This window comes from Tachyglossus aculeatus, chromosome 18, assembly GCF_015852505.1.
Source record: "Tachyglossus aculeatus isolate mTacAcu1 chromosome 18, mTacAcu1.pri, whole genome shotgun sequence".
NCBI classification, from domain to species: domain Eukaryota; kingdom Metazoa; phylum Chordata; class Mammalia; order Monotremata; family Tachyglossidae; genus Tachyglossus; species Tachyglossus aculeatus.
Window position 1 is genome coordinate 34,246,400 of NC_052083.1, and position 12,432 is coordinate 34,258,831.

The 12,432-nt window shown below is 45.4% G+C and overlaps 1 long non-coding RNA gene across 1 annotated transcript in view; it reads left to right on the top strand.

Annotated features, from left to right (window-relative positions):
- Positions 1-4,190: 4,190 nt before the first annotated feature.
- LOC119940315 overlaps positions 4,191-12,432 on the top strand; it is a 129,820-nt gene continuing 121,578 nt past the window's right edge. Inside the window, exon 1 of the long non-coding RNA XR_005454906.1 lies at positions 4,191-4,247. This is a non-coding gene — a long non-coding RNA (uncharacterized LOC119940315). The remainder of the gene's footprint in view (positions 4,248-12,432) is intronic.

Below are 12,432 nucleotides of genomic sequence, written 5' to 3' on the forward strand. Positions count from 1 at the left end.
CCTCAGTTCCCTCATCTGTAAAACGGGGACTGTGAGCCCCACGTGGGACAACCTGATCACCTTGTATCCCCCCAGTGCTTAGAACAGTGCTTTGCACATAGTAAGCGCTTAACAAATGCCATCATTATTATTATTATTACCTGAAAGCTATCTGCGGGCGATGCTGGCAGAGGCCGATAGGACTCTATTGTTGTGTTATCCTGAAACACGTCGCAGTTGACTTTGGAATCCAGGAGTTGGGCTTTGTAGCGGTGGGGTATGGTTTCGACTGATTCCAGTTTGGGACCCCTCAGATGTCAAGGTTTGGAAGGTAGCAAGCAATCCAGCACCAAGTTATGTGATCTGTTATGTGATCCAACTGGTTGGAACCAAAGTTTGGACACTTCTGTAATAAACCTGGGTCGCCCGATTCCCTTCTGCTCCTCTTGAATCGTCTCAGTCCGGAGGATTGACGGTTTGGAAAATTGCCTTTCTCCAGGAGTTCCATCAGAGGGAGCCCAGAAGCTGTCTGTCCTTCTCCGGGCTTCAAAGCCAGCCTTTTCCAGGGAGCAGAGTGCAGGGCTTATTCACTCCTCCTCAGTTACAGGTTATGTGGATGCCCAAGTCCCCAGGAAGAAATACATAGAAAACATCACGGTTTTACGGGCCCGTTCGCACTGTGTTGTTTGGAGGACTTTCAACACCTTCCCAGCCCCGTTTCATTTTACATTATTTGCCTCCAAGTCCTGTGGGTGATACTTTCCCGGATCAAAGGCCGTTGCGTTGATTGAATATTTAACCGAGAAGTCAGAGACGCTACCTCATAGCCAGCGGGTCGGTAGCAGCGCGGCTGACAAAGAGGCCCTGAGTAATGGCCGAGGCAGTGATGGGCCCCTGGCAGGGGTGGCCTCTGTGGTAGGCGGGATTGGCTCACCGCGACCCCCCCTTGCCAACACACACTGGCCCTGAGCGCTGAGACCCAGGCCAAATCTTCCAGCCCGACAACAGGAACCCAACGGCGGGTGGGGCTTGAGCCCTGAGGGGCGTGAAGGTGATGGCTGCCGTCACCGGGGTTGGGTGAAGGGAACGCAGTAGAAGTTGAAGCAGATAGCAGAGTGAAGCGGACCAGGGTTCCGGGGGTACCTGTCCCAACTCCTTCCTAATCCCCTGAAGTTTGGGCATCTAAAATCCTGTTTGGGAGAGGTCCCGAGAACAAGCCCTGATGAGATTTTCCCGTTCCATTCAATTGAGCAAATTTTCTCAGTGAAGGGCCTTCTGTCAGCAAATCCTGTCACCCCCTCTCAGAGGCAGGGGCACAGAGAGAGATGCCACCTCCGTTTCAGGGATGGAGAAGCTTGTGGGTGAGAAGGGCTTAAACAGAAGCCACAGGTCCTTCCAGGGGTCAGGGCCCCAGCGCTTAGTATAGTGCCTCCAGCATTTAGTACAATGCCTGGCACATAGTAAGCACTTAGCAAATACCATAACTATTTATTATTATTGTACAACCTAGAATCCTTGAGGTCTCCAGAACCTCCCCTTGCCCCCACCTGGCCCAAGAGATTGCAGGGTATTGAGAGCCCTCCCTGCATACCTGCAGACCCACAGGGAAGTCCAGAGGAGGGGAAGTTGTTCCAAGTGGGATCATTCCAGGGCTCCTCTCCCTCTACTCCTCCAGAAAAGCCAATTTTCAATTCAGTTTTAGTAGTGGAATAAGGGAAGGGGGTGTCATAGGATTTCATCCTCACAGATCCATTCTAGACCACAAGCTCTCATCATCTTCTCTAGACTGTAAGCTCCTTGTGGGCAGGGAGTGTGTCTACCAACTGTGTTGTAGTGTACTCTCCCAAGCACTGAATAAGGTCATCATCATCAATTATATTTATTGCGCACTTACGGTGTGCAGAGCATTGTACTGGCAGAAAACATCTGCAGGTTCAAAAAAAATTGAGAAAGTTAAGTCCAAGAGAGGTTATTAGAGGGATAAGTTAGTAATAGATGGCATGAAGATGGATGCCAGTGAGGGACGATTGTCACAGGGGTCTTCCAAGCATCCTTTAGCTACCATGAGAGACAGAATTCTTAGTTGAATGCATCTTTTTTATGGTACTTATTATGTGCTAGAAACTGTATTAAGCACTGGGGTAGTTGCAAGATAATCAGGTTGGACACAGTTCCCGTCCCACATAGGGCTTACAGTCTTGATCCCCATTCCCGTTTTACAGATGAAGTAACTGAGGCCCAGAGAAGTCGAGTGACTTGCCCTAGGTCACACAGCAGGCAGGTGGCTGAGCCGGTATTAGAACCCAGGTCTTCTGCCTTCAAGATCTGTGCTCTTTCCACTAGGCCATACTGCTTCTGATCTTTAAATGGTAGTGTTTATGGTTCTCCTGCTTAAGGTTCATTTGTTCAGAAAGGGGCACCTTTATCTCACCAGCACTTAACGCGCAAGCAAGCGGTAAGGAACATGGCATCCCCTCTCTTCAATATCCACCCCTGCTCTAAAACCTTCCCTTGTCCCCTCTTTGGTCCTGGAAGGCAAGAAAAAAGCAATGGCAAGCTTGGTACTCATGGAGTCAGGGAGCTCACGAGAAGAAGGGGAGTCTGAAAACTGTAGTGAGAAACTACCTTTGGTCCCCTTTCCTCATGTCCCTCCTACTCTCCACCCCCAATCCCCGTAATCCCCCAATCATCATTTGTTGATGGCATTTGTTTAGTGTTCCACTGCGCCTGCTGCAGTCCAGAATTTAAAGCCGGTACCATCCTTGCCCTCTGGAATTTCTGTTCCAGAGAGTTGTGAAGGACATATAAACTCTAAAGAAAGTAGGCAACATTGCAATTCCAGGTAAACCAATTTAAGGCACAACATTTTAAGGAAATAACCTTTTCCCCCAAAAGAAACAGGATCGTAATTGTTTGGATCAAATGATCTAATATCTTTTGACAGAATAATAACACTGTCCACCCTCAATAGCATATTTAGCGAGAGAGCCTCAGTCTCCTTTTGTTGTACCTGTGTGTGGGAGGGAAATATTGTTCAGATTGTACTCACTTTTGAGATGGAAACATGCTGCTTACATTTATTCCACAGGAACAGTAGGGCAAGGGGGTGTGCAGGGTTACCTGCTTAACTATTTCTCATTTGTTAACTGTCCTGAGGAAAAAATCAAATTACATGTGCTGGGGTATCTGGAATATTTCCCTTTAGGTGGTATGAAGTGTATTTTTAGGTAGAAAACAGATTATTGGAAATAATGACCATGTTACCAACGCAGAGAGTGCCAGGAATAGCCTTTCCTAGACTCAAATAAACCATCCCAGACCATTCTTCCTGACCACTTCAGTTGATGTAGAAGAGTCTGCTGAGAACATACAGCTTCTCAGATGTACCTCTATATGTGAACCTGCAGGTTTGCATGATTTGAGTCCCCTTATCTGAAGGGAACTTTTACATACAGAGTGGGAGGAACTCATCTAGCTTTCAGGTCTCATCTAGCTTTCTGAAAATAACTCGCCATCTGGGAGGAGGTTAATGCATGTTAATCTCAGCTCCTTGGCCGAATTTCCCCAGTAAAAATTTTCCTTCTCTAATCCCAAGAATAGGTACAGTGTTTCTCAAGAAATAATTCACAGCTAGAGTGTAAGGAAGGGTCTAAAAGATTAGTCCCCAGATGCGCAATTAATCCTTCAGGAGAGAAAATTGCCCCCAAGAATCTGCCATGCCTCTATCTCTAGGCATGACTGATGCACAAAGCACTGCTAGTCTTAATTCCCTGCCTTCTATTTAACTTAAGCAAGACCTAGACCAAATCTCTTGCAGATGGTAGACGGCTTAATTGCTGTGGTAAGCTTGTCTAGCATTTTTGGAAAACTTTGGGTGCTATAATAGCCCTTCGAACCCAGTGAAAATAGATTTCAACCCACATGAAGATATGCGTAAGATTTAGCATCTCGACTTCACTGCTAAAGTTTCATCCAACGGTGTTCCAGAGATTTATTTTCTCCCTTTTTTACACATTTTTGAACAGCCTCCAAACACCGTGTGTATCATTTAAGCAGCAACTCAGCAGCAGTCCTAAATGACGTGAATAGGCTTTAGTGTTCCTTCATGGAAAATTTTAAGTAGTGATTGGCTGGAACATGTTATTTTGTTCATTGATATATATATGTATATGTATATATGTATATCTTTTTTTTTTCAATTTTTATTTTGCAGGTGCTACATGCCACTGCGTGACCTTTAACCAGAAGTTCACTGCCTTGAGGTAGAGGTAAGCTTGTTTATTCCGAGGTATTGGGCTCCCTCAAGGCCTGTTCTAAGGCAAGCCTGCAGGTCCCTGAGAAGAAGTGAACTGCTCGAGAGCAGTGGGGGCCCAGCCAGTCTTTCAGTTAATTTGCACCATTGAGCACCTTGGGGGCAAGTACTGATTCAGGCATCTTGGATCCAGAACAATTGCAGATGGAGGTGGGGCGTTCTAGGAGAGTTGTGTCCGTGGAGTCGCTATGGGTCAGAGATGACTCGACAGCGTAAGACAAGGACCTTAGAGAGGAAGCCCTAGACATGTTTTCTGCCCTTGAGGCACTGCCAGTCAGTGCTGGGAAAAGGGCAAATGGCAGAGAACACCCGCAGCAGAAGCATACATCAAATCCCTGCCGGTGATGTACGCGTAAAGGCCAGAGAAGCACTAGGGTGGTCAGAGTGACTGGAGTCTGTTGGGCAGGCATGCTGGAGGCACTGGGTTTGTAGTAGAGTGCCATTCTGAAAAAGGCCAGACTCAGTTGCATTAAAGATGCAAGAGCCATCAGGCCGGCAAACTATGTCTTCCCAGGACACCTGGCCTGGTTCCCGAGCAGGGCCAGCTTCCCGCTGTAGGCAAGGGGAGCCGGCGCTTCAGGGCATTCTGTTCAGGGGAGGTGGGGCAGCTGTTGTTGAAGATTGGAAAAATTTGCAACCCTGAAGACTTTTATCTGCGAGGGGACAACCAAATATCTGAAGCCGGCCCTATGATGACCGTGTTATCTTTATTCATGAGGATGTGGGACGTTGTCTGAACACAGTCTTCCTTCTCTCAGCTTTTTCAGGAATTTTCTGCACTCAGCAGTCTATTTGTTTTGTTTAAATTAATTTATTGCATTAATTGCATTTATTTAATGCAGCTTTCGATTTCTCAAATGTTTCACAGACTATTCATCCATTTATCTAAACTTATTTTCCCCTGTTTTGACTGAAAACTCCTTGAGGGCAAGATTCATGATTTATATTTCTTCTGTGTGGTCACTGAACGTCTATTTGGGGCATGCAGTCGGCGCTCAGTAAAGGATAAAGTAGTAATATATACGATTCCTCTTTACCCTAATTTCTTAGAACACATGATTGAATGTACAAGTCATCCCAAATTCACAATGAAGTTGCCCTCGAACCATACAGCGTCTTTTAATTTCAACATTTTAAGCTTCTGTCATTTGGAGCAAAATGGCAAATGAATTTTTTTCACTGTAACGATTGTATTATTTCCTGTTTGTAGACAAGGGAATTCAACTAACACTGCAGTACACAAAATGTGATTGGCTCCTTGGAAGCCAGCGACAGGTTCAGTGAATTTCACAGTTCAGATTCCAGTAGCTATACAGTCCAATAAAGGCATCACCTTCTCATAGAAGTAAGAGCCAGAAAAATGACAGTTATTTGGTTGAGGGTTTTGGACCTCAGTGTAAACCGTCATGAAGCGTAGCTGGGTCGGGTTGAACAAGTGGCAATTTTCTCCCTCACGTGCCCCAAGGCAACAGCTGAAGTCAGAGGGTGGTTCAGTTGATTTGGCTTGTAGGATGAAAAATGTGTAAGGAGATTTGGGATGAAAGGTGTATGTAGTACATATTAATATTCTAATGCATTACAATACTATCTATTGAATGTTATTGTATAATATGTGAGAGTTGGCATCGTCGTCTAGTGGAAAGAGCATGGGACTGAGAGTCAGAAGACTTATTTTTTAATGCTAACTCTGACACAGATCTGCTGGGTGGCCTTGGTCAAGCGACTTAAGCTCTCAGGGCCTCAGTTTCCTTAGCTGTAAAGTAGGGATACATACCTGTCCTCCCTTCCTCTTTATGTGCCTTATCGGCTGATTCTTTATCTATCCCAGTGCTTAGTATGGGGCTTTGACATGTAGTTAGTACTTAATAAATGCCATTATTGTTTTATCATTATTATGTTCACATAGCAACTTCAAGTTGGCTTGGCGCCTGATTCTGCACGATTGCATGTTGAAAAATATCTTTAGGAAGGCATAAGGAACTGTAGCGGTTTCTCTGTAATTAAGTGTCTGTCCGTCACTATTAAGTATGAGGTCAGGGGAGCCTGGCAGAGGCAGCAAATGCTGCTGAGAAAGACCCCCGTGAAAGAGGGGCAGCACCCAGGCCAGCCAGATATTCACCCCGGTTCAGGGTAACAGAATAACTCTTCCCAGGGGTATTGCTTTGCAGCCCTAGGACCAGTAGCATGCAGGGGAGTGACCCTTTGTGTAACTGCAAGCTAGTTCCTTTGAGGAGAGACCCTCTGCCATAGGTGCCCATGCCACAGAAGGAGGTAGGTAGTCTGCCCCGCAGCTGTGTGTGAACTGGATGCCCAGATTTGCTCCCTCCAACTCTCTTACAGGTCCAGAGAGTTTCCCATAACGGCCGAAGAGAGCCAATATTGTAGCTTTTTATGGCCTGTTGAAACAAGCCATCTCCCAGGTCTCATCTCCCCTAAAATCCCTGCCCCCTTACCGGCCCTGCACTCAAAATGAAAAGTTGCTGTCCCTGCCGCCTCAGAGACCAGTAACTCACTTAGGAACTGCTGGAAAGACGGTGCCACAAAAGAGCCAACACTGTAGCTGCACGACCAAATGGTTTCTTCTGTACCTCCAGGCATCCTTTGCTGCCACAGGATGAATCCTGGAGTGGCATTTCTTTTATCTTATGCAACACGTCCTGTTCTTGTTTGCATCACCTACTAAGGACTACGATGAGTGATTTTTGTACAACAATTTATGAACAGCAGCAAAAACTAGAAGTCATGGATGTAGCTGGCATCGCTGGCTGATGATTCTACCTTGTTCGTGCACATTTTCCTGGGTTCCTAGAAACTATGCCAATTTGCTTATTGTTTGAAAAACGTATACATCTGGATTCCTGTCTCTCTCCATAATTTTCCTTTTTGGCAGATTTATTTCTTTTAAAAGGTGTAAATCACAGACTTTTCCTCAGTAAGAAAAACAACAAATTTGGCCTGTTTCAATATTTCTCTCCTCCCTTTCATTTCTCTCTTTGGGTTTGGGCTCTAAAGCCTTCACTTTGTGAGCCCCTGATGTCACTGATTTTGTTCAGGCATGCCTGCCATTCACAAGCCTGAATGAATCCCCAAAATGTGTTAAGCACTATTCATATTTCGAGGCCAGGGTTATTGATTTTCTACCCATTTCACGCCTCTCAGAAGAGTGATTTAGCACATTAATACTCCATTGTGCCTTTGGCGTGTCATTTTTTCCTGGATCTAAGGACAGGTTGCGTTGAAAAACTAGTTTCTTTAAGTTAGTTACTTGCTCACTTACTCTGGGTAGAGTAAACAGCTAGCTCTGGCTACTGAGAAACCTCAGAAGACTGCTAGGGTTGGAGAGGCCCTAGGAGGATACAGGGGTATGTGGCTGAGCTAGGTACCAAATTTTATTAGATTCTCTGCTCAGCAATTTTTGAGTAGTGCCCATAGCACTAGCAGCAGCAGCAGCGGTATTTACTGTGTGCCCACTTAATGCAGGGATAAACGTAAAAATAGTTACAACTAGAGAGGTCAAAGTGAATAATTGAGTTCTCACATATAACCTTGCTCATGAGGAGAACTTCTTTGCCGCTAGCCACAGATCCTTACTTGACTTTTGCTTTTATCTGGTGTATTTCGTATTTGGCCTTGTCCCTTAGGCTGTTTTAATGTTTCATTGCTTCCGATGAAACACACTCCAGTCCTCGCCTCCCACTGCTACACTTATTCAAAGATTGTGATCATAGATTACGAGCCCCTCGAGGGACAGGATCCCCATTTTATACTCTCTCCCTGCCCTTAATATAGTGCTCTGCACACAGTAAGCGCTTAATAAATACAATTTCTACTGCATATATACTAGAGTTCTACAGAAAATGTAAATGTCTTCATAAGTGCTAGAGTTGGCTGCAAGGATGAGATGACTCAGGGTAAAGGGAAATTGATGGGAAAAGCTTGTTGGGGGAGCAGATTCTGAAGGCAGGGATCGTGTCTCCTTATTCTGTCTTATTCCGCTGCACAGAGAAAACACTCAGTAAATACTTTTGATATTTTTGCCTTTGTAATGCTGATAGCTTCTTCAGGATAAAGATCCTTGCTGCTCACCAACTTTCAGAGAGAGGAAGGGAGGAGCAGGGCTTATGATTCCCATTTTTCAGTTGGAAAAACAGATGCTCGGAGAAACCTTGTCTCCTGATTATTGAGACCCGCTTAAAGAAGTTTTCGGCATTTGGCAAATTGACTTTCGTAGGCCAGCTCAGTAAGCTGGAGCCCATTTTTAGTGGAATAAATGAATAGAAACAGAGATTTAGAGGTATATCTAGCATGTTGAGTAGACTGGAACACAGGCATCTAGAGGACCATCTTTTAAGAGAGAGCTGTAAATAAGAACAAATCAATATGCCGGTGAAATGTCCCCACAAGCTCTTGAAAAGCTCTTCTTTTTCTTTCCCTTCTGGGCATCCTGGGAGAAAATCAATCCAAGGACTTTGTGGGTGTTTCTTGACAAGTTCAGAGGTTAAAGTGGACGCTGCAGCATTCAGAGTTCACACTGCCAGTATCTGATTTGATAAATTCGTGTTTCCTGGCGGTAGAGATGGGAAGCCTTGGGTGCTTAGGCCAAATTTCCTCTTGTGGTGACCCTTGACCCTGCCCTTTTCCTCCAGGTTAACGTACACAGAATTCGACTCTGCTCTGTTGGCTCAGTTTTCACAAAGAATAATTCAGCGGGGACCATTGTCAGCAAAACCTGAGCCTCACTGAGGCTCAGAGGGAGTGAATCATAGTGGCTCTGCTCTCTAGCAGTAAGGGTCATAGCTCTTTCTGGCAGGGAATGTGTCTACCAATTCTATTATACTCTGCTCTCCCAAATGCTTAATACAGTGCTCTGCACATAAGCGCTTCATGAATACCAATGATGGGGCTCTTGGATCGGAACGATTTGGGGTGTTGGGAATTGGGGAAGGTTCTTTGGAGGGCATGGGGTTTTAGGAGGGCTTCGAAAATGGGGAGAACTGCAGCCTGTCGGATTTGGTTGGGCAGGGCATACAAGGCAGAGGGAACAGTGTGAGGGACATCAGAGAGCTAGGTACAGTCAGAAGGTGAGCTTCTCACACCAAGAGTGTAAGCTGGGTAGCTCTCTAATGTCACAGGGAACTTTTTACATCTATCAAAGAGTTAAGGGATTGAAGAAGGAAATGCAAGGATATAATGACTTGGATCTTGAGTTAGGCAGAGTTGGTTTTGCAGACTCTAAAATAGCAACTTCGAAGAGGATTTTCACCAGCCCACCAAAGGCCTCATTGAGCTGTCACCCTGACAAAACACCTTCTAATCTCCAAAATTTCCCATCCTCCATCTTGCTTGTCCTCTGAGGTTTTTATTTATTTATTTTTTGTGTATGGGAGAGATTCAGTGATTACATGGAAGGGAATTTTCAAATAGGCAATGAAGTTGGGGGGCCTGGAAGAGGAGAGAGGTGTTCATGTGGAGTTTATCATTTTTCTGGTGTGGGTCTCATGAATATACCCTTGGGAGGAGAGAAATAGCGTTAAACATCAACCCGAGTCATTGTTTTCTCATCCGTTTGGAATCCCTTTTCCTGGCAAGGGTGAAAGCAGAAAAATCCCAGTCAGCGTTCACCTCAAACTCACGTGTGCTATGTCCAGGAACACAAAGCTCAATGGCTCGTCCACCCGAATCATGATTCAGAATAGCTCGATGCTCTGGACGCCGTTACCCCGCTGTGAAAGACGTCTGATGGAAGCCAGTTGTTGTTGCATCCTACCAGGGCGCTTAGGCCGCTGGAGAGCTCGATGGTTCCTAAATGTATCCCCCACGCAATATGCCTGCCCCAGCCCTTAGTACAGTGCCTGATACACAGTAATCGCTTAACAAATGCCATTATTATAAATAAGATACACATTCAGAAGGCTGGGTAGCGGGTGGGAAAAAAAAAGCCCTTTTGTGAGCTGGGCAGGGGCGGCAGTGGAGAGAAGGGGGAAGGGATTCCTTCATCGGCACTTTGAGACATTTGAAATGACCTGGCATTGATTGCTTGACCTGCGGGGTCAATTACCAGCTGGCCCCTCACTTTGAAAATCCGAGGAAACAAGTTGAAGATTACCAGTGGCTTTGGGAATGAGGGCTTAATTGTCCCTGGACAGAACAGGAGGCATTTTGGGGGTGGTGGAGGAGTGTCTCACAGCCCCGTCCCTTCCCCTTGGCCATCAGAGGAGCATATGGGTGATTGCTAATTGCTCTTTGCTAACGAGGATCCCTCACTGGGCTTCGTTCGCTCCTGTACTTCATTGTCCGATGCCTTTCTCTTTCTCTCCGGACAACAGGGTTCTCTATTCCAGACAAGTCTTGGGCAAGCAACCCAGGGCCTCAAGGCCCGATTTGAAAAATGTTTGAGGTAATGGCTAGGCTAGTACCCTTCTCTTTTATGTTGGATGTTCTAATTTGTTCTTATGTCAGAACATGGGGCACTTATTTTGCCCTTTCTTTCTCAGAGGTCTGGACAATTTTTGTATCCCTTTCCTTTAGAATTTTCCACTGACTTGCTCCCCATGCCCTTGGGAGGGGCAGCGGTAAAGAAGGGAGCACTCCTTGACCTACCTGTTTTTCCTACCTCCTTTATTCTTCTTCCTCGGACTCAATGGAGGAAAACTGATCTCCAAAGAGGAAGCCCCAGTTGGAGGGAGCAGGGAAGATATGGAGGAGAGGGTGTCATGAGAGCTAGAGATCCGGGTACAGTGCTTGAAGAATAAGGATTTACTTTCTTGGTTCCTGGGGTAGTCAGGCTAGGTAGGAAGGATGGAGGGAAAGCAGAGGGAAAGGCAAGGGAGATGTCATAACATAAAAAACTAGCCTTTACTGAGCTTCTCCTGTATACCTAGCATTTGAATGTACACTTGGGGAACATGCAAAAGAAGTTCAAGACATAGAGTCCCTTCTCTTGAGGAGCTGACAGTCTAATGTGGGAGACAACCACATGTAAATTGCCAAATATTAGATGAAAGAACAGAGGTGGGGTGCATTTATAAATAATGAGAACAAGGAAAAGCAATTAAATAAGGAATAATCACAAAAAATGCATATGCAAGTGCTAAGGTGGTTGTGGATTAGTAAAGTGCTCAGCACGCAGTATGCACTCAATAAATACAATTGAATGAATGAATGAATGTAGGTGGGGCATAACCAGGTGTTGATTGGGAACCCTTCTTGGAGGAGGAGAAGATTTTTAGAAGGCTAGGATTACTTTTGATGTTTAAAACTTAGTTATTTTTAATACATTAGTCTTCCTTGCCTAGACAGAAAACTCCTTGTGGGCTTTTAATTTTGTGCGTATCCCCAAGCACCTTGTCCAGTGCTGTGCACAAAGAAGATGCTCATCAAATAACTGTAATCAATTAATACATAGGAGTGCTGTGAAGCTGGACAGAGCTGTGGTCTGGCAGATTTCAGGTGGGCGGGGAGTTCCAGGGTAGAACTTCAATGGTCTCGCCATTGAGATTTATGCCTTTAATATGTGCTAATTTAGGGAGAAAGAGCCATGCCCCTCCTTGGAGTCCCGTTCCCAACCACTCATCCCACCAACGGATAGAAGTGATGAGCCCCAAGAGAAGCCTGTGCGGGGCGGTGGGGTGTGACAGCCTGGTCCCATTTGGATGTGATGTCGGGTCAGGGTCAAGCCAACAGTATTTCCTCAGCACCCCATACGTGCTTTTATGCCAATAGAGCCCGGGCTCATACCCCCTAAAAAATGTGGTGCCTATCCTTGGAGAACCATGATTCTTTTCAGCCACTCTCCGCGTGATTTTCTGATCTGTCTGAGTCAGGGGTGTTGTTTGCCATAGGCCAGTTGCTCTCAGAGTGAGCGTAAGATGGATTCTAAGCTCATTTTCATCAGGTTGCCAGATCAGGACTTTTCCCTAGACCTTTCCAGCTTTCCATCCAAGGCTGCTCTTTTCCCTCATCATTTACATTCATTCATTCATTCATTCATTCATTCATTCATTCATGCAATCGTATTTATTGAGCGCTTACTGTGTGCAGAGCACTGTACTAAGCGCTTGGGAAGTACAAGTTGGGAACCTAATAATAATAACGATAACAATAATAATAATTGTGGTATTTAAGTGCTTACTATGTGCCAA